The sequence below is a fragment of the Protopterus annectens genome, chromosome 2.part1 (assembly GCF_019279795.1).
Source record: "Protopterus annectens isolate FY-2018-M chromosome 2.part1, PAN1.0, whole genome shotgun sequence".
Taxonomy (NCBI): Eukaryota; Metazoa; Chordata; order Ceratodontiformes; family Protopteridae; genus Protopterus; species Protopterus annectens.
The window spans coordinates 496048857-496068172 of record NC_056729.1 but is presented as its reverse complement, the minus strand read 5'-3'; the positions used below and the strand labels follow the sequence as shown (position 1 = coordinate 496068172).

Sequence of the window (19316 nt, the reverse complement as noted above, 5' to 3'; positions counted from 1 at the left end):
ATTGTAAGTAGTAGTTTCTTTTGTCAGTCTGCACTGCTTTTTTAGTTTAGTTTCTTAGTTGTCTGACGTTTTGTTGATCTACTGGGTTTTTAGTTGATCTTGATTTGCTCCAGTATTTATTTCTGAGTTTGATTTTTTTGCCTGGTTTCTTCTGAAAGCCATGGAGCAGATTTAGTTCTCATTCTTATAGAGTGAGTTGGGGCATGGTGGTCTAGAATGGATAAGAAGTTAGAGTTAAAGTAACTGACAGCCTGCTCCAGTGGGAGGTATTTCAAGGGAGACCAGTTGCATGTTCTTAGTTCACTTTGGAAGAGATCAGGGTTAAAGTTTTTCTTGGTTCTAATTGTTCTAGATATGGTTGGGTTGGGTAGGTTGGTTTTATGCCTGATGATGTAGGTTAGTGAGTGGTCACTTACATCATCTGGGAGGGTACCAGATTCATATGTCTGGAGATGACTATTTGTGAGTATCCAGTCTAAGATACTTTCTTTATTATTAGGCTTGTGTATCCTGGTAGTGGTGGTAATGGTTTGTGAAAAACCAAAAAGGTTTATATGGCTTGTAGGGTTTAGACTGCTAAAACATTTCCAATCAATGTTAAAATCACCTAGGATGACGGTTTCTTGAGGTAAATTATGAGATAGGCAACAGAGGATATTTTCTATTGTTTCAATACTATTACCAGGAGGGAGATAGGTACAGATAATAAAAATGGATTTGAATTTGTTAAGTTGGAGCTTGGTAATAAGAATTTCAGCGTTGGAGACTTGAGGTGGTAACAGGTTATAGGTAGTAATCTGTAGGTTGGATTTAAAAAGGATTGCTACACCGTCACCCTTTTTGGTTGTACGGTCAAGTCGCAAAATATTATAACCAGGAGGAATGATTTCATTGTCTTTAGTTGACGGTTTTAACCAAGTTTCTGTTAAACAAAGAATGTCGAAGGAGTAGACATCTAGAAGAGCATGGAGTTGTGTAACTGTTATTAAAGCTACGTATGTTGAGGTGAGCTACTAGCAGTGAGTTAAGTGGTGTAGTAAAGGAGTGGATAGGATGGAGGTTGAGGTTATGGAGTTGAGCAGTAGTAGTAGTAATGGCGGCTGGGTTAGGATGAATGTCTCCATCTTTCAATAAAAGTTGTAGAGATTGTATTTTGAGATCTGGGAATTTCGTATCTAGAGTGAGAGTAAGTAAAGTGGAAATGGAGAAAGCTGAAACACAGGTTAATTCAAGGTTAAGAATTTGAGTGGGTTGGCCTTCACAAATGTTCTCTCTCTATTAAATTGAATGAACTAATGACACTAGACTGGGAGGAGTGTCCCAGATCAAATATACAGTATTGGCGGGCAACTGCAAAGCCACCAAGTATAAGAAAACCACAACAACAGGGAGGGGGGTTGGGAAACTAAAACTGTTACAGCTACTAGCTTGTAGCCACTAAATGAAAGTTTTAAACAGATCAAGGAGCAAGCAGACTCCAGAGAATGCTTTTAACTGCAAACAGACTTACTAGAACACAGAAACCTCAAAAAATCAAAAATGCACAGAAAAGCACGGATAGAGCACTCACAAACAGAAAATGTTGGTTTGAAAAAGCAGTTTACAGTTAAGTAATTCAGTAAACATTCAATTAGAGTAATGAAACAGTATCTAGCAACGAAAAATATAGTTAAAACAGTATATAAATGCAGTAGAACAGCAAAAAAGCTTTATAACAATGCAAAATGTAGTAGATTAACTGTATAGCACAATTATAAGCGTTACACTTATTTAATTGAATTGCACTTCTGTAAGAAATAACTTATAACTAATATTACTAGGTTCATATTGTATGTTCATAGGAAAGTACTAGGCTATTTGCTCTTGCAGGACATTTTAAGCCTATCCAATTTTCTTTTTGTTCTTGAAATAACCTATCCCATTTGGTTATATATTGGCCTTACCTGTCCCTTAGTCGACAATGATATATTACCCCTAATGAGAATAACTGACAAATAATTTCAAGGGACCCATGCATGAACTAAAGCATTTAGGAGCTACCTCTGTACATTAGTAGCACAGGTCAGTTCTTGGCTTCATTTTCTGTTTCCCGTCCATAGATACAAGTTGCACTTAAATATGGACAGGGATGAACTTTGTTTTATATGGATGGGCAGCCTGTTGCATAAAAGTGGTTGCTAGACCTGTCCCTACAAACCGTTCTGTTGATGTTGCAGAAGAGGTTTAGATCCCTAGACCGAGTATTTTTGATGTCACCTGACTTACTGATGTGCAATAAATCCATCAGCAATGGGTCAGAGGATACTTTGTATGCCAGACACATGTCACCTCTTAGCAGTCTGTAGAATACAGAGTGCAGTGACAGGGTTTCAGTCTGCTCATGCAGGGCATGTTGTTTAGACTTTGTATCCTTTTAGTAAGGTGTCTCTGTAGGTGTTCCAGTTGCATGTGTCTGGACAGATACATAACAAAGGGGCATTATATTCAATAACTGGCCTAATGAAGGGTGAGTAAAGGGGGACAATGACATCCCTAGATCTAGACAACCCCTTTATTTATAAGCCATGCAACATAGAAGGACTTTCTTACAACAGACACATGTTGGTTAAAAGGTAGGTCACTGTCCACATTAATTCTCAACCCCCCCCCCCCCCCCCCAAAAAAAAACTGGGTCAACTCTTAGGGGCATATTGTCAATGTGGTAGCTCTCAGGGATAGATGACTTCCCAAAGGATGCAATAATGCATTTTTTTGGCATTTAGTTTCAGTCCACGAATTTGGCACCAGTTACTTTTTGAGTCAAACCTTTCTGCAGGACAGCTAAGTCATCTGGGGATTCAATGACTGCTCCTAGCTTGCAGTCATCTGCAAACTTAAGTCAGCCAAAGCCCTTTGGTATTGGCTTTTACTTCAGAAAAATAGATGACAAATAAGAGTGGTCCCAGCACAGAACCCTGGGGGATTCCACTGCTGACTGGTCTCTTTGTGGCGGTAACTTCCAATATTTTGATTATCTGTGTCCTATCTGTGAAACAGCTGGCAATCCAGCAGGTAACACGGGGGCTTATTCCCAGTTTATTTAGCTTTTCTACTTTGCCTGAGTGGGGAATTGTGTCAAATGTTTTGACTAGGTCAAGATATGCAATGTGTGCCATTTTGCATCATCCATTGCTTTGGTGACTTTTTCAAAAAAATTCACCAGGCTGCTCTTGACAAACCCAAACTGAAATGGGTCCAGTGTCTGGGCTTTCCATATATCCTGATTGATTAATTCCACAGCAAGTTTTTCCATGGCATTACATATGAGGCAGGTCAGACTTAGTGGTCTGTAATTGCCTGGGTCTATGAAAGATCCTCTCTTATACAGGGTACTGACTCTAGCTGTTCTCCACTCGCTTGGTACAAAACCTGTATGGATGCAGAGATTAAACAGAGTTGTGCTTCATAATATTTCATTTGCATGGAAGACTGTGTCCAAAGCCAACTCCCACTTGGTCAGCAGTGTATAGAAGAACAGCCTCAGATCTTTGACAGCACTGGGACTGCAGTGGACAGAGTCACAGCGTATTTACTTTCCCAGGATGTGGTGAGGTGCAAGGGAAAAATCCCAGATTATAACTCCCTGCCTAAACCATGACCACATCTTTGCAAAGGAGCTACAAAGGTATGCCGACTCAGACATCATCTTATAGTGCATGTGTGTGTGTGGGGGGGCTCTGACCAAAGCAAAACAGGCTGTCCCCTGAACAGCAAGAAACAGTGCTCGCAATTAAATAAAACTTTGCACAGCCTCCTTTTCTTGTTCTGATGACTTCACTGACCATCATGGGAATAAGTCCAATGTACCCACCCACCCAAAATGAAGCACATGCCATGAGTCTGCACCTCCTTCAGTAATAGGAATGAAAATCCAACAATGAGACTGGTAGGGACTGTCCACCTACCTTAAAGTCCAGGCCTGTGAGGGAGCTGAGACTCTGCAGCCATTAAATGACATCTTTCTGACACTGAAGCAATCAACTGTGGGGCAAGTGAACAAGACAGTAAAAGTGGCAGCCAACATGAAGCCTAAGAACAGTGGCAAGGTTAGACTTCTGGCTACCTTTAAATCCTTACCTCTGCATGCTAAGACCATGACCAATTGAGCCCTCTTGGTGAGAAAGAAAGATTGATAATGGTGTGTTCAACTATACCCGAAGAAGATAAAGTACAGTTTTGTACCTACCATTAATGTAGATGTCCGAACAGGATAGCATCTGCAGTCATAACAAATGGGTTGTCCTGTTGTCAGGCAGCCCTTCGGTCGGCCGGATTCCAAAGTCTGGGTCTGGCCTCGGCTGGTGTCGCACTTCACCCGACGTCATCTCTGCTGGTCTTCGGGTATAAAGGCATCAGCCGACGCCATTTTCCTCAGTGTTTCTTGCCCCAGATGCCAGTTGCCCTCTTGGAAAACTAAATTTTGGGTAAATGCCAATGTTTCCAAAAAAAGGTAGGCAAACACAAAAAATAAGCATGTATGTACATATATACAAACAAATACACCATAAGAGATCCCCCAGCTAGCTATTAGGAGGGTAAATACCCTAGGAATACCACATAGGGAAGGAGGGTGGGTAATCCTGACTGCAGATGCTATCCTGTTCGGACATCTACATTTATGGTAGGTACAAAACTGTACTATGTCCTTCAAGGATGCATCTGCAGTCATAACAAATGGGTAGAATACCATAGCCAAACTAGGGAGGAGGAAGAAGAATTATGGTGTAGTTAGGATCCCTTGCAATACAGCAGTGGCAAACCCTGCTCGGGATCTAGAGTATAGAGGTAAGTTATAATGCTTGGCAAATGTATGCACGGAGGTCCAAGTAGCCGCCTCAATAATGTCCTTGGTTGCCACTCCTCGTAAGAAAGCTGTGGTAGTGGCTGTAGCCCTTGTAGAGTGAGGTCTTATGTTCTGTGGAATTGGTTTTCCATGGTAGGAGTAACAGAATCTGATGCAATTTCCTATCCACTTGGAAATTGTCTGTTTGGAAATTGCTTTTCCTTCCCTTCCTGTTGCATAGGCCACTAGAAGCTGGTCAGTTTTTCTATTGCCCTTGGTTCTGTCCAGGTAGTAGCGCAACTCTATGTACATCCAAGGTATGCAGCAGTCTTTCCCCCCTGTTCTGTGGATTGGGAAAGAAGGTAGGTAGGTGGATTGCCTGGTTTAGAGACACTCTGGATACCACCTTAGGCATAAATGTTGCATTAGTTCTCATGGATACTCTATCTTGATGGAAGATTAGGAAGGGTTGTACTGCCATTAAGGCCTGTAGTTCCGAAACCCTTCTTGCTGAAGTAATTGCCAGTAGGAAAGCAGTTTTCCAGGATAGGTGTTGAAGATCTGCTGTTGCTGCTGGTTCGAATGGAGGGAGTGTCAATTTTTCTAGCACAAAGTTCAAGTCCCATGCTTGTAATGGTGGTTTTCTAGGAGGTTTTACATTCTTGATTCCTCTGAGGAACTGCCTGAGTAGAGGATGTGAGAAGACAGGGGGATCGAAGCTGTATTCTGCAGAAATAGCTGATGCATGTATCTTGATGGAGGAATAGGACAGGCCTGGATGGAGAAGCTCTGCCAAATACTCCAGGATGTTGGCAATATCTATCTTTGACACATCTTTTCCTCTTTCAGTGCTCCAAATGACAAACCTTTTCCATTTCCCTGCATAGTTCCTTCTTGTAGAAGGTCTGCGGGCCTCCAGGATAATGTCTTTAACCCTTTGGGATAAATCTGGGTTAGTTGCTGTTATGTAATGTTCCAGGCAGTTAGTTGCAGAGTTTTTAGATTTGGATGCATGATGTTGTAGTCGTTCTGAGTTAACATTAAAGGCATCAGGGGTAGTGTCCACGTTCTCCCCCGTGACATGCTCCTCAGCAATGGATACCAGTGTTGTCTTGGCCAATTTGGAGCTATCAGAATTATCCTTGGACGCTCCTCTTTGATTTTCAGTAGTATCTTGTGCATCAAAGGAAGAGGTGGGAATGCATATGCTGTCAGGCCTTTCCAACTGAAGGATAGAGAGTCCACCTTCCATGCTAGTGGGTGGTATGTCCTTGTGCAGAATTTCTTGAGCTGGTGATTGAGTGGGGATGCAAATAGGTCTATTTGTGGCATTCCCCATTTCTGTGTGATGGCCTTGAAGATGTCCGTGTAGCATCCATTCGTGAGCATCCGAGGTAGTTCTGCTTAACATGTCTGCTAGGATGTTTTCTTTTCCCGGTACAAATATTGCCTGTAACTGAATGTTGTAGCTCAGAGCCATATTCCATAGGTCCAGAGTCATTCGGCATAGGGGGTATGAATGAGTGCCTCCCTGTTTGTTGATGTACCACATGACTGTGGTGTTGTCTATCCTTATCATCAAATGGCCTTCTTTGAGGAATGGTCTGAAATTCTGGATTGCTAGTTTTACTGCCAGCATTTCTTTTTGATTTATGTGCAGGTGCAGTTGATCTGGGGTCCATAATCCTTGTATGCATTTGTCCAGCATGTGGGCCCCAACCTAGGTCTGAGGCGTCCGTTGTGATGGTTTGGCTTGCTTGAAAGTTGTGGAAGGGCAAGCCTGGGTTTGACTGGCATGCTTGAGCCCACCATAGAAACTCTTGTTTCAGGCATGGGATTAGTGGTATTTCGGTTTCTAAGCTGTGCCTGTGTTGAGACCATAAATTCTTTAGGTACCACTGTAGTTTTCTCATATGCAATCTGGCATGGGGACCAGGATTATGCATGATGCCATGAAGCCCAAGGCCTGCAGTACTTTCCTTGCTGTTAGTTTGTTCTGCTTTGTTAATGCCAAGAAGTAATGAGGAGTTGTTCTTGTTTTTCTGCAGTTAGGAATGCCATTTGTTTTACTGTGTCCAATTCTGCACCCAAGAATGTTTTTGTTTGGGATGGTATTAGTCTTGACTTTTTAAATTGACTGTGTATCCCAGGGCTTGTAGTAAGCAAATGACTCTTTGTAAGTCTTTTGTCAGTTTGCTTTTGTTGTCCGCTTGTATCAGGCAGTCGTCCAGGTATGGATAAATTTGGATTCCCTGTAGCCTGCAATGAGCGATTACTGATGCCAGGCATTTTGTGAATACTCTGGGCGCAGTAGATAAGCCAAAGGGCAATGCTGAGAATTGATAATGCTCTGATCCTGCAAGAAATCTGAGGTATCTTCTGCAATTTGGTCGTATGGGGACGTGCAGGTATGCCTCCTTGAGATCTAGAGTTACCAGCCAACACTCCTTGCCCAGCATGGGAAGAAGTTGCTGTAGGGTCAGCATTTTGAATTTTGGGACAATAATGAATGTGTTTATGGCGGACAGGTCGAGAATAGGTCTCCAACTTTTCTCTTTTCTTGGTACTAGGAAGAGTCTGGAGTAGAATCCTTTGCCCTGTTCTGTTGGTGGTACTCTTTCCACAGCTCTCATCTTTGTTAATTGAGCTATCTGCTTTAGAGCTTCTGTTTTCTGATTTGGAGGTAGGTTTGGCATTCCTCTTTTACTGGTAAGGTGTGGAAGTGAAACCTGTAGCCTTGGTCTATGGTCTGCAAAATCCACTTGTCTTTTGTGATATAGTGCCAATTTTTTGAAAATAAGGCTAACTTTCCGCCTAAGGGTGCTGCTATTTGTTCCCTGGTAGGCGGTGTCAGAGCCAAGTCACTGTGATTGTCCTGTTGCAGTGGCAGTGGTTGTGCCTGTGCCTCGCTGGTTATTGCCTTGCCACTGGCGTCCTCTGTAGGCACCTCCTCTGGATTGATTTCTGCCTCTGGAATGTCTATTCCTGCCTCTCTGAGATTTAGAGGAGTCTGGAAAGGACCAATTTTTGGAAGGCCAGTTCCTGCTAAACCTTGGGGGCCGAACCTGTAAGAAATTTTTAACTGTTTGTACAGATTTTGCCTTCTCTTCCATTTTCTTCATTACTTGCTGAGCAGGAGAACCAAATAGACTGGCCTTATCCATAGGAGCATCTAACAGCTTTGCTTTAACATGATCCGGCAAGACCTGTTCTTTCAACCATGCATGCCTTCTTATAACTGTGCCAGTCATGGCTGATCTAAATGAAGCCTCCAGTGTATCATAGCCACATTTTAAAGAATGGTTACTAACCTGCTGAATGTTATTCACCATTTCTAAAACATATTTCTTATCTAAGGAGTCATCAGAGGACAGTTTCTTAGTTAACTGATCAAGCATAAACTCTTGGTATTGGATCATATGAAACTGACAGTTCAAAGCTCTAGCTGAGAGAGTAGCAGAGGTGTAAACTTTTTTACCCCATCTCTCTAAGGACCTGGATTCCCTTTCAGAAGGGAGAGGGTTTTTTGCTGAGGTCGAAGCTACTGCCTTAGGCCCCTGGGAGATAGTTTCAGGATCTGCAAGTGGGGCCTTGTATAGGTGGTGGTGAGTGTCCGGTACCCTGTAAAACCTATCTGGTTTGGCAGGGGCTGGAGGTAAAGTATCAGGAGCAGTGCAAACATCATTAAATGCATCATCCACAACAGGCAGAACTGGAGGTATAGCTAAGGGCCTATGTTGCGGTAAGTGTAGAAAGGTCCTAAGCCTTTTTCTTGAATCTGAGAAATCTTGTCCCTGCCATTGGAATTGCTCTCTCATGGCATGTAAGGTTTCCCCAAAGGAAAATTCCTCTGGTGGAGAGGCAGATGGAATAGATTCTTCAGCATCGGAATCTTCATAAGTAGAAAAAGGAGCCTCTGGATGGTCTGTAATGTCTGAATCATCAGAAGAATCATCTGAGGACACTGGCTCTGGGGGCTCTGCTCTAGGTCTCTTTTCTGGAGGCTGAGAGGCCCTGTCTGGGTGAGATTGGGATCCCCTTATTAAAGAGATGAGATCCTCTGCCAGAGTAAGCATTTGAGAACTGGAACTGGGCCTGTGTAAGGGGGGCTTAACAGGCACCGATTTAGCAGTTTTGGCTGCTTTAGCCCTGGCAAAGGCCTTAATAGACATGGCTGCAGGAGGCCTAGCAGCACCACGTGCTGGGGTAGAGACATCCAAAGGGATGGTGTCTGATAATTCTATAGGAACCACATTAGTAGGCAAAACTTCAGAGGCCGATTCAACTAGGGTAGCAGGAGCCTCGGTAGTAGTCATGGATTCGGCTGAAGATTGACCCGTTTGCTCGGTTTCGGCTGAAACCAAGACACTCGCGGTTTGCTTAACCGTGGTTTCGGCCGAAACCGCGGACCGCGAGTGTCGGTCTTTTTCTTTGCGTTTTTTAACAATTTCAGAAGTCGGAGGATCCGACGGCATAATGTACGCAAAATCTGAGCCGAAAAACTGTTCAGCAAACTCCGACCGACGCCTAAGCGTTCGTCGGTTGAAGGAAGCACAGGCTAAACAGGCTGCTACGTCGTGGTCTGGGCCTAAACAAGGTAAGCAGTAAGAGTGGAAATCTTTATGAGGTATTTGTTTCCCACAAGTTAAACAGTTATTTACTTTTTCTGACATCGGCTGAGGCAAGAAAGAGTCCCCAATGGGGTACTTAGCTTTTAGAAGTCTTCGAAGTAGTATTCGGTAGTAGTAATCTCTGGATCTGACCGACCGGCACTTGCGAACAGCTTCTGCTTCGGGCGCCACGCGGCAAGAAAGACTGAGGAAAATGGCGTCGGCTGATGCCTTTATACCCGAAGACCAGCAGAGATGACGTCGGGTGAAGTGCGACACCAGCCGAGGCCAGACCCAGACTTTGGAATCCGGCCGACCAAAGGGCTGCCTGACGACAGGACAACCCATTTGTTATGACTGCAGATGCATCCTTGAAGGACATCCCTATGTACTGTGACAAATTACAATTTTTCAGAACTGATGCATTGCTAGAACTATTTATCATAAATGCTCTGGAAGGGATCCAACATTTCCAGCAACACCAACAGGGCATCCTGTGGCAACAGGGGCATGAAACCTTGGCAACAGCATCCAAATGGGATGGAACCTTACTACTTTTCTTTGGGATGGGAGAGGCAAAAATGAAATGCTTCCCCCTTTTGGGAGGAGAAGTAGGCTCTACAGCACTTTCTAGTAGTGGCACATGAAGATATTGTCTATAAATTTATTACACTGTGCTAGCTATCATGATGATTACTGCAGGTATAACCAATTTATACTGCTGCACATATTAATCTAAGCCAGTCAGCCAAGGATACATGATAATGAACTATACTTAATATAAAAGCAAACATTCACATAGGGTTGGGTTGCTGCTGCAGAATGATCCCTTATCCATGTGAATTAGCTACAGGTGGACATTCCCAGAGTGAAACCAGACTCCTCCCCTAACACAGGGCACTGACTGATACATGATTTAAGGACAGAACAGCCTACACCATTTTCAGTTTTTGGCAAGACAACTAACAGGAGGTGTGTGCTTACTTAAAGTAAATATAACGCCATCTGTCCTCATTTTATAAGTTCACGAGGACTATGACTAAATGCTCTAAACTCTTCTAAATTCTGGTGTTTATGAAAAGGTATGCCTAAGGTTATACTGCAGTCCCTGGAAGTGGGCCCCTTGGACACTTCACACACCATTTTGCTTTTACCGGATCCCTTATCTATTCTCACTTCCTGACCCTCTCATGGAAGCGGAAAGAGGCTCCCAAAAAGAGGGGGTAGGGTGGCAGCTTATACTGCAGCAGTGACTTTACCCAAACATCTTCTGTTATGGTGAGTGCCCCATGTTCATCCCAATGGTCACTACTGCAGTATAATTACTTATCTATCTGAAGAGTGCTATAGGACATGCAGAGGACAAAGCAACAGTGGTAAATCCTACCCTGCTTCTGGACTGAAGATCTAGCGTTAAGTACACAGAGGTATGAGCTGCTGCCAGGTGTCTGTCTCATCGACATACTATGCCATTAGTTTCTTAAAGAAACCAACTGTGGTGGCTACTGCCCTGAGTAGATTGGATTCTCACAGGCCCCTCAAAAGATTTACCATCATTTTTGTAAAAGAAGATCATACTGGTTGATAGCCATTTAGATAAAAACTCATTATAAGACTGGCTTATCCTGTTTGTTTGGCATGAAAGTATGAACTATTTAGGCAACACCTAAGGTGCTTGTTCACTTCCAAAATGTATACTTTCACACCCCTACTCTGTGAATTATGAAAGAAACTGGAAGTTTAAAAGTCTAGTTCACTAATAGTTTATACACCACTTCAGGCAAAGGAAGGATTGCTTCCAAGGCTTCCCCTGCCCCTAAGAGAGATGGGGCAATCAGTCAATCAAAACTTTTGTTTTGCATCTAATTAAAGTCTCAAAGTGCGTCACCCCTGGGCTTCCGGATATTGGCAAAGGCTCTTGCCACCCCCATAGTGCCTTTTTTAGGCAAGGCTCAAATTCTAAACCTACCACCCTAGAACACAAAAAAGGAAAAAAACTAAGGGTAATGCTGCTCAATGCCAGAAGTCTCAATCTTAAGATGCACGCACTCGAGGCCCTTCTCAGTATGGAGAACATCGATGTCTGTGCTGTGACAGAAACCTGGTTCAAGGCTCCTGACAGCACCCCAGCACTATCAGGTTTCACCTCATATCATGCGTTCTGGCCCCAAAATCCAGACAATACCAAAAAAGGAGGGGGGGTGTCCATATTCATAAAGGACACCCACACCTCAAGGTTGGTGGCAACGCACGATGCATCGGAGACCATCCAGGTGCAATTAACCATAGGCAAGACTGCTCTGCAATTTGTAGCATGTTACAGGCCACCCTCTCAAACCCAGGAACCTCACATGGCCTTCCTGAAAACACTGGAGGGGATAAATGTATCTCCAAACACCATCATATTAGGTGACTTCAACGACCCTAATATAGACTGGGAACACTACTCAAGCCCAAAATCTCTAGCCCAAAGGTTCCTGGAGTTCATAAACTCAAATGCCACGGAACAACTAGTCACCATCCCCACAAGAGGAGAAAACATACTTGATCTCATCATCACAAACATGGGATCAAAATGTTCAACACCGGAAGTATACCCCTCACTGGTGAGATCAGATCATAAACTAATCTCGCTGGAGGTCCTCATCCCGCCCCCACCTGAAATAAAAGAGACCACAGTGAAAAACTTCTCAAAAGCCGACTTCACACTTCTAAAAACTAGTGTGGTCTCCTTTAAGGCCCCTGAGCCAGTGGTAAACATTACTCAAACTGCTGAATCACTTACAAATGCCTTCTACCAGCACCTACACGACTGCATGGATCAGGCAATCCCAAACAAAACTAAGACTCTTTGTACCAAAGGCAAGCGTCCAGTCTGGTGGACCCCAGCCATAAACAAGCTCTACAACAAAAGGAGGAAGCTACTACAAGGTAGAGCAAAATCCTTGAAAGGTAAGACACCTTTGATCATTATAAGTAAAAAACTAAGAGCTCTCATAAAATCATCCAAGGCTAACTTTGAGAGAAAAATCGCCAAGGACACAAAAGACAATCATAAGGCCTTCTTTAGCTATGTTAGAAACCTAGGAGGAAACTCCCAGATATGCTCAGAATTAGTCCAAAATGATGTGAAGATTACTGAACCTACACACATTGCCAACATACTGGCTGACAGGTTCAGTGCAAACTTCTCCCCCCCCCTCCCACCCCAAAAGGAGAGATATCTATACCAGAGGATTGTAGCCCCCCAAACATCTCCAACGCCCAGGTGAGAACTGCTCTCTCCAAGGCAAAAACACAGCATCCATGGGACTGGATGGTGTCACCGGCTGTGTGCCCCACGAACTCAATGAGGAATTAAACCCGCAGTTAGGACAGCTGTTTAATCTTAGCATCACCTCAGGATACGTACCCAAGGAGTGGCGCACTGCGACTGTGGTCCCACTTCACAAGGGCGGTGCCTCCACCGACCCTGGAAATTACCGTCCCATTAGCTTGACAAGCCTTATCTGCAAAGCCATGGAGAGGATCATAATGGAACTCATAAATAAAGACATAGGGAACTTGCAGACTTTGGATCCAACCCAGTTTGGCTTTGTCAAAGGCAGATCATGCCTTTTAAACTTGGTTGACTTTTTCGAAACAGTCACCAAGGCCATTGGGCAGTCCATACAGCCTACCTCGACCTGGCAAAGGCCTTCGACACAATACCCCACTCGGGTATCATCGAAAAACTCATCAGCTTGAATGTAAACCCATACATCACAAGATGGGTTGCAAACTGGCTAAGTGACAGAACCCACAGGGTCAGAGTTGCTGGAGCCATGTCAGACTCAAAGCCTGTCACAAGTGGTGTCCCACAGGGCTCAGTCCTGGGTCCACTCTTGTTCGGCATCTACTTTTCTGAAGTACAAGCAAACACAGGAGGGTTATGGCTGACAAAGTTTGCAGATGACTGCAAACTGGGCCATAGTCGAAAACACTTCTGACACAGATATCCTTCAGAAGGGCCTCACAGAAACGGATAACTGGTGCCAGAGCCATGGCCTAAAGTTAAACGCCAAGAAATGCATAGTCATACCCTTCGGGAAAAACAAGGTTACCCCTAGCTACCATATAGGTGGCAATCCACTGAGCACAGAAGAAGTCATCAGGGACCTGGGGACCCAGGTTGACACTAGCCTTTCGTTTAACACTCATGTTGCTAAAGTAGTCAGGAAAACCTTCTACATTGCCCACCTGATCATGAAGGGATTCACATCTAGATCAAGGGAGGTCATCGTCCCCTGTACTCATCACTCATTAGACCTATGATTGAGTACAATGCCCCATTCGGAATGTATCTGACCAGACACCTGCAGCAGCTGGAAAGGCCCCAAAAGTTCCTCACCAAAAGGATAAAGGGTCTCAAAAATATGTCTTATGCTGCCCGACTGAAAGAACTCCAGCTCTATTCAGTCTCATACCGCTTGCTCAGAGGTGACCTGTGCCTGACATATAAGGCCATGTCAAACCCAGATTTGATGAATATGCTTCACCTCAAAAAATCTAGATCCCTCAGAACCACAAGGGCGGGAGACTTAAACCTTGACACGGTTATTAATAGGACGTGCTGGAGGGACAGATTCATCACCCAGAGACTCCCTATGCTGTGGAACAAAATCCCGGTAAATGTGAGGCACAGCACCTCGCTGGCCTTGTTCAAGAGGAATCTTGACCAATGGATGGGAGATCGCAGACATACCCCAGGGATTACTTCAGTGTCACTGCTTGACAGAGGCACAGCAAAATAATAGGCTTAGTTTTATTCAAACTAAAGGGGTGGCGAAAGCCACATATCTACGGGCTAGGCTTATAAATGCCCTTGGGCAGATAGCCTAGTATGAAACTATGAAACCTATGAACAACTCAAAATAAACACTAAAACTTTTAATAAAGAATATAAGCAAAATAAATACATTGTATGTCACTGGATGCTTGAAAGAACAGTTGACCTCTGCAGCGAATTCAGAGGGATTATTATGGAGAAATTGAAGCAGAGGGTTATACATGGTCTGACCTACAATTCAGAAAACACTAAGGCCAGATAAGCTTAATTTCCCATGGACTTCCACCCCTAGGCTCACTCTGCAGAAACTACAAGCAGTCTGACAGTGGTAGTGTGGATGGTCCTCAGACAGCACAGCCTAATCAGGTAATTTTAAATAGAGAGGTCCAAATATGTAAGGCATGGTAAAGAGATCCAGTACCTGACCAGTAACCAATGCAGAGTTTCCTGTGTAGGGTAATGGGGATTATCTTAGGGCTCATGCCAGTACCTTGGTGGAAGCTTCTGCACTAGATGAAGTCAAAGATTACTAAAAGGCAGCCTCAAGGTGGGGAAAAAACACAGCATATAATGCAATGCTTAAGTAACATTTGGAGAGAGGCTGCTTGATTCTGATCTTTTTTGGATGGAAACCAAGATTTATCCGGTGCTGACTCCTGAGCTCTGCTATACCAGATAACACACACCTTTGTCAAATTCAAGAAGATTCTCTCCACCAAGCATGAAGGAAGGTTCAAGGCACAGACACTGCATCATAACTTGCACAGTTAATATCTCAGTCATACAGGATGTAATTTCAGCCAGCTACTTGCAAAAAGTACAGATGTTAAGTTGTCTATCTCGCCTTCATTCTTGCTGGATGGGTTCGGAGCCGACCTCGGCTCCGACTCGGCCACTCTAAAAGCTCGAGAGTTGGTTCCACCAGCTCGAGGCTCCCCTTATATCCCACAATGCTAGGCGAGTTACCTCAGATCTCGTTTGCCGCTACAGCTTCGAGGTTGGTTTTTCTACCGGTTCCTGGTAAGTACTTTTTTCTTAGTGAAATCAGTCTTTAAAAACCCCTTTAATTTAATATTTTTTTTCTTAGTTTAGTGTAGTTAGAAAACTTTTTATACCTTTCCAAAAATTTTCCGTTTTTTTCCCTCAAGAACCTTAGGTTCTTCCCTTGGGCCTTTGGCCTTTCCTTCCCTAGTGGAGTGTGTGTGAATTATTTTATTAAAATTCTAGCACTGTTTTTTATTATAAGTTAATTTTGACAGGGTGTAACTAGTGTGTCTGTGTGCGTGTTTGTGTACACCTGTTATAACAAAAATGTCTAAAGAAGCAAAGGTCTCCGGATTCAAGAAGTGTGATGCGTGCTGTCAGAAAATGTCTCTGACAGACTCTCACACTTCTTGTGTATATTGTCTGGGGCCTTTGCACCTGCAGGACTCCTGTGCTGTGTGCCATGGCTTCAGCCCCAGGGTCCTGCAGGAAAGAAAGAATAAACTGATTCTTAGAGGCTTACTTAAGCCAGAGGATTCCCTGTCTGCTTCAACAGAGAAGCCCTCTAAGGCAAGGTCTTCGGCTCCGGCTTCTGAGCCGAGACCTCAGGTTTCTCAACCTTTGCCTTTATCGGCTCCGGCTGGAGCCGATAAGTCTCAGTCCACAGTTTCTGTGGCTCTCGCTCCGGCCGGAGCCGAGGTTATAGAGTTCCGTGTCGGCTCCGACCAGACCTTCGGAGCCGACAACTAGGAAGAGGTCGAGGTCACCATCTCTTGGCTCCGTTCATTCGGCTCCAGGATCTCCCCTGCTGTCTGAACGGAGCCAAAGGTCTCACTCCTCTAGGTCATCGAGGCTGTCGGATCATGACCTTCAGAGGGTAGTGAGTCGACTACTTAAGTCCGAGGCACTGGCCCAGATGCTTCAGAGCCCGACTCATCAGTCGATGCCTGCCCCGGTCCATCAACATTTTCCTCCTTCGACTCTTTTGAGTTCGGAGCCGGGTCGTGTCGGAACCGAGACTGTGATTACGTCGGAGCCGATACAATTGTCTTCGGCTCCGTCATCGGCTCCGTTTTATTCTTTGGAGGAATCTCGGCGCCGGACTTCCCTCGTCGGCTCCGGGGGGGTGAGTGGCATCGGACCCTTGTCCGACCCCCCCTCTCCCTCTCGGGGCTTCGGCGCTGGTGAGTTCGGCTCCGACATCGGCCTCGGAGCCATCACTGTCGGTGCCGAGGGGGGTTCTTAGCTCTTCAGAGCGGGGACCTCTGGCTCTGCCTGACAGGGGTGCATTCGAGGTCATGCGGAGTGTGTTAGAGCCTGGCTCTACTCCACAGTCGGCTCCGTCCGCCCCTCCCTCTATGGTGCCTCAGGGTAAGTCGACTCACTCCCTCATCCCGGACCGCAGAGAGCCAGCTCCTCAGGAAACCCCTGTGGGGATTTCATCCTCTTCCGAGGCCTCTCCTGATTTGGCAGAAGAGCCCCCTCGGAAGAGGAAGTGTAAGAGGAAACACATTGACTCACCTGAGTCCATCACATCAGACACAGATTTGGATGATTCTGAGGGTTCCCCCCGTTCCCCTTCTGAAGATGTCTCATTTGCAGACATTCTGGAGATCCTGAAACAGAGGCAAATTGGCCAGCCCTCAACCCTTCGGAGGACGAATCTGTGTATCTTGAGGCGTTTGGCTCTCGTCCTTCCACCTCCTGGGTGTCCCCCCCCTTCGACCCCCTCATGCAGGTGGTTGCTAAGAAGGCATGGACGGCTCCTGATTCAGTGGACCCCACTCCCAGGAGACCTTCTAAGTACATAACAGCTCCAGCAGACAAGCAATTTCTAACAAAAGGAGTTTCTGTGGATGCTATGGTGGTAGCTGCTGCCACAAAGAAGGAACTAGCTGATCCTTCAGTACCTGTCCATCCACCTAACAAGGAATCTAGGTCCATGGATAGGTACGGAAGCGGATGTTCTCCTCAGCGACATTTACCATGCGTCGCTGAACTACCTGTGCCATTTTACTCGTCTTCAAAGGGACCTGATCAAGGAAGCGAGTGAAATGTTAAAGGATCCTACAGCTGCAGGTTTCCAAGACAAGATGAGCACGCAGCTGGCTACCCTTAATTCCATATCCAACTCCTCCATGCGCCTCCTTTCTTACGCGGCTGATGGAGCGAGCAGAGCCGCAGGGACAGGTGTGGCCTTACGTAGGCACGCCTGGATGCGGCTATGCAATTTTGCGGACCCTTTCAAGACGTCTTTCACGAACTCCCCTTTTGATGGATCATCCCTCTTTGGTCCTCAAGTGAAAGAAACCCTGACTAGGTGCGAGACTGATAGCAAGACCCTTTCTGCCGTCGGAGTCCGTTTTCGACCCTTCTAGGCCTTACCCCAAAGGCCAGAAGGGTGGAAAGATGTGGTTCCGTAAACAATCTCAAGGGACTTCGCCTGACGCACAGAGTCGTTTTCCTACCAAATGCAGAGGTGGGAATAACAATGGCAGACGTCGCCCTAGGGGCAGGGGGTCCGCAGAACCAGGGCAATCGGGAAGCCTTCCTGACAAGCCCTTTCAGCATCCCTGAGTATTGCCCGACTGCCCATCTTCGAGGCAGTCGGGGAAGATTGTCACTGTACCCAGAAGCCTGGCTATCCCTGACTCAAGACAAATGGGTACAGTCCATCATTTCCGAAGGCTATTCTATCCCCTTTCTTCGCTTTCCAAATCAGTCAAAAAAATCCCTTCCAGATGTTCCACCCGCTCAAAGGGATCTAGCAGCTTTGGAAATTTCAAAACTGCTTGCAAAAAGAGCAATTCAGCCAGTGCCAGTAGACCAACAAGGATCCGGAATCTACTCAAGGTTCTTTTTAGTTCCAAAGAAAACAGGGGACTGGAGACCGATTTTGGATCACAGTGTTTTGAACAAATCAGTCAAGAAAACAAGATTTCGGATGGTCACGCTGCAATCCATCCTTCCCCTTTTGGGCAAAGGAAACTGGATGTGCTCTATAGACCTTCGGGATGCGTACTATAACATAAAAATGAACAGACGCTCCACAAGAATCCTCCGCTTCAGGCTGGGAACCAGTCATTTTCAGTTCAGGGCCCTGCCCTTTGGTCTCACCACTGCCCCCCGGGTGTTTACCAAATGCATGGCAGTGGTAGCTTCTCACCTGAGACGACAAGGATTCCAGGTGTTTCCATATTTGGACGACTGGCTCCTCACAGCTCCCACCAAGCATCTCCTTCTGATGGCCAGAGATTATACTTTTCGCGTTTGTCAAAAACTGGGTATTTCAATAAATTGCGAAAAGTCTGTTTTGTCGCCTTGTCGTACTATTACCTACATAGGCGCAAATCTAGATACGATAAACATGTCTGCAAGGCTAACACATCAAAGGATATCAGACATTCACAAATTGGTATCACTCCTTCTCAACAACAACAGAATCAAAGCCAGGTTAGTTCTAAAGGTGTTGGGAATTATGGCAGCGCCATACCTCTCCTTCCATTAGCCAGATACCACATGCGGATCCTTCAGTGGATGCTTTTACTCAATGGTCATACCAGGAACTTCCAATGTCTCACACCATTGTGATCACGCAGGCGTGCAAAAGCATCTCATGTGGTGGATGTCTTCCCCATCTCCTGTCGGAAGACCTTTTGTGGCACCTCCTCTGCTTGCTACACTGACAACGGATGCCTCCTTGATCGTGTGGGGGGCATTATCAGGGCAGGACAGTCCAGGGCACATGGCAACCAAACGAATGCCACTTGCACATAAATGTTCTGGAGATGAGAGCAGTGCTTTTAGCGTTGCAAGCCCTTCAAGACTCTCTTCCCTTGGGAACAATTGCAATCCAGACAGACAATATGTCTGTAGTGTGGTACATCAACAAACAAGGCGGAACCAGATCATACCCCTGTGTCGAGAAGCACTCAGACTGTGGCAATGGGCGATTTCTTCTCAGCGTTTTCTGATAGCAACGCACATCCCCGGAAGTCCAATCATATTGCGGACAAGTTGAGCAGAGCTATTCTCATGCCTCACGAGTGGTCTCTGAAAGACTCTGTGGTGA

At 45.3% G+C, this 19316-nt stretch overlaps 1 protein-coding gene across 1 annotated transcript in view; it reads right to left on the bottom strand.

Moving 5' to 3' along the window:
* NELFA (negative elongation factor complex member A) overlaps nucleotides 1-19316 on the bottom strand; it is a 1417687-nt gene that overhangs the window by 7156 nt on the left and 1391215 nt on the right. The gene's annotated exons all lie outside the window — the stretch shown is intronic.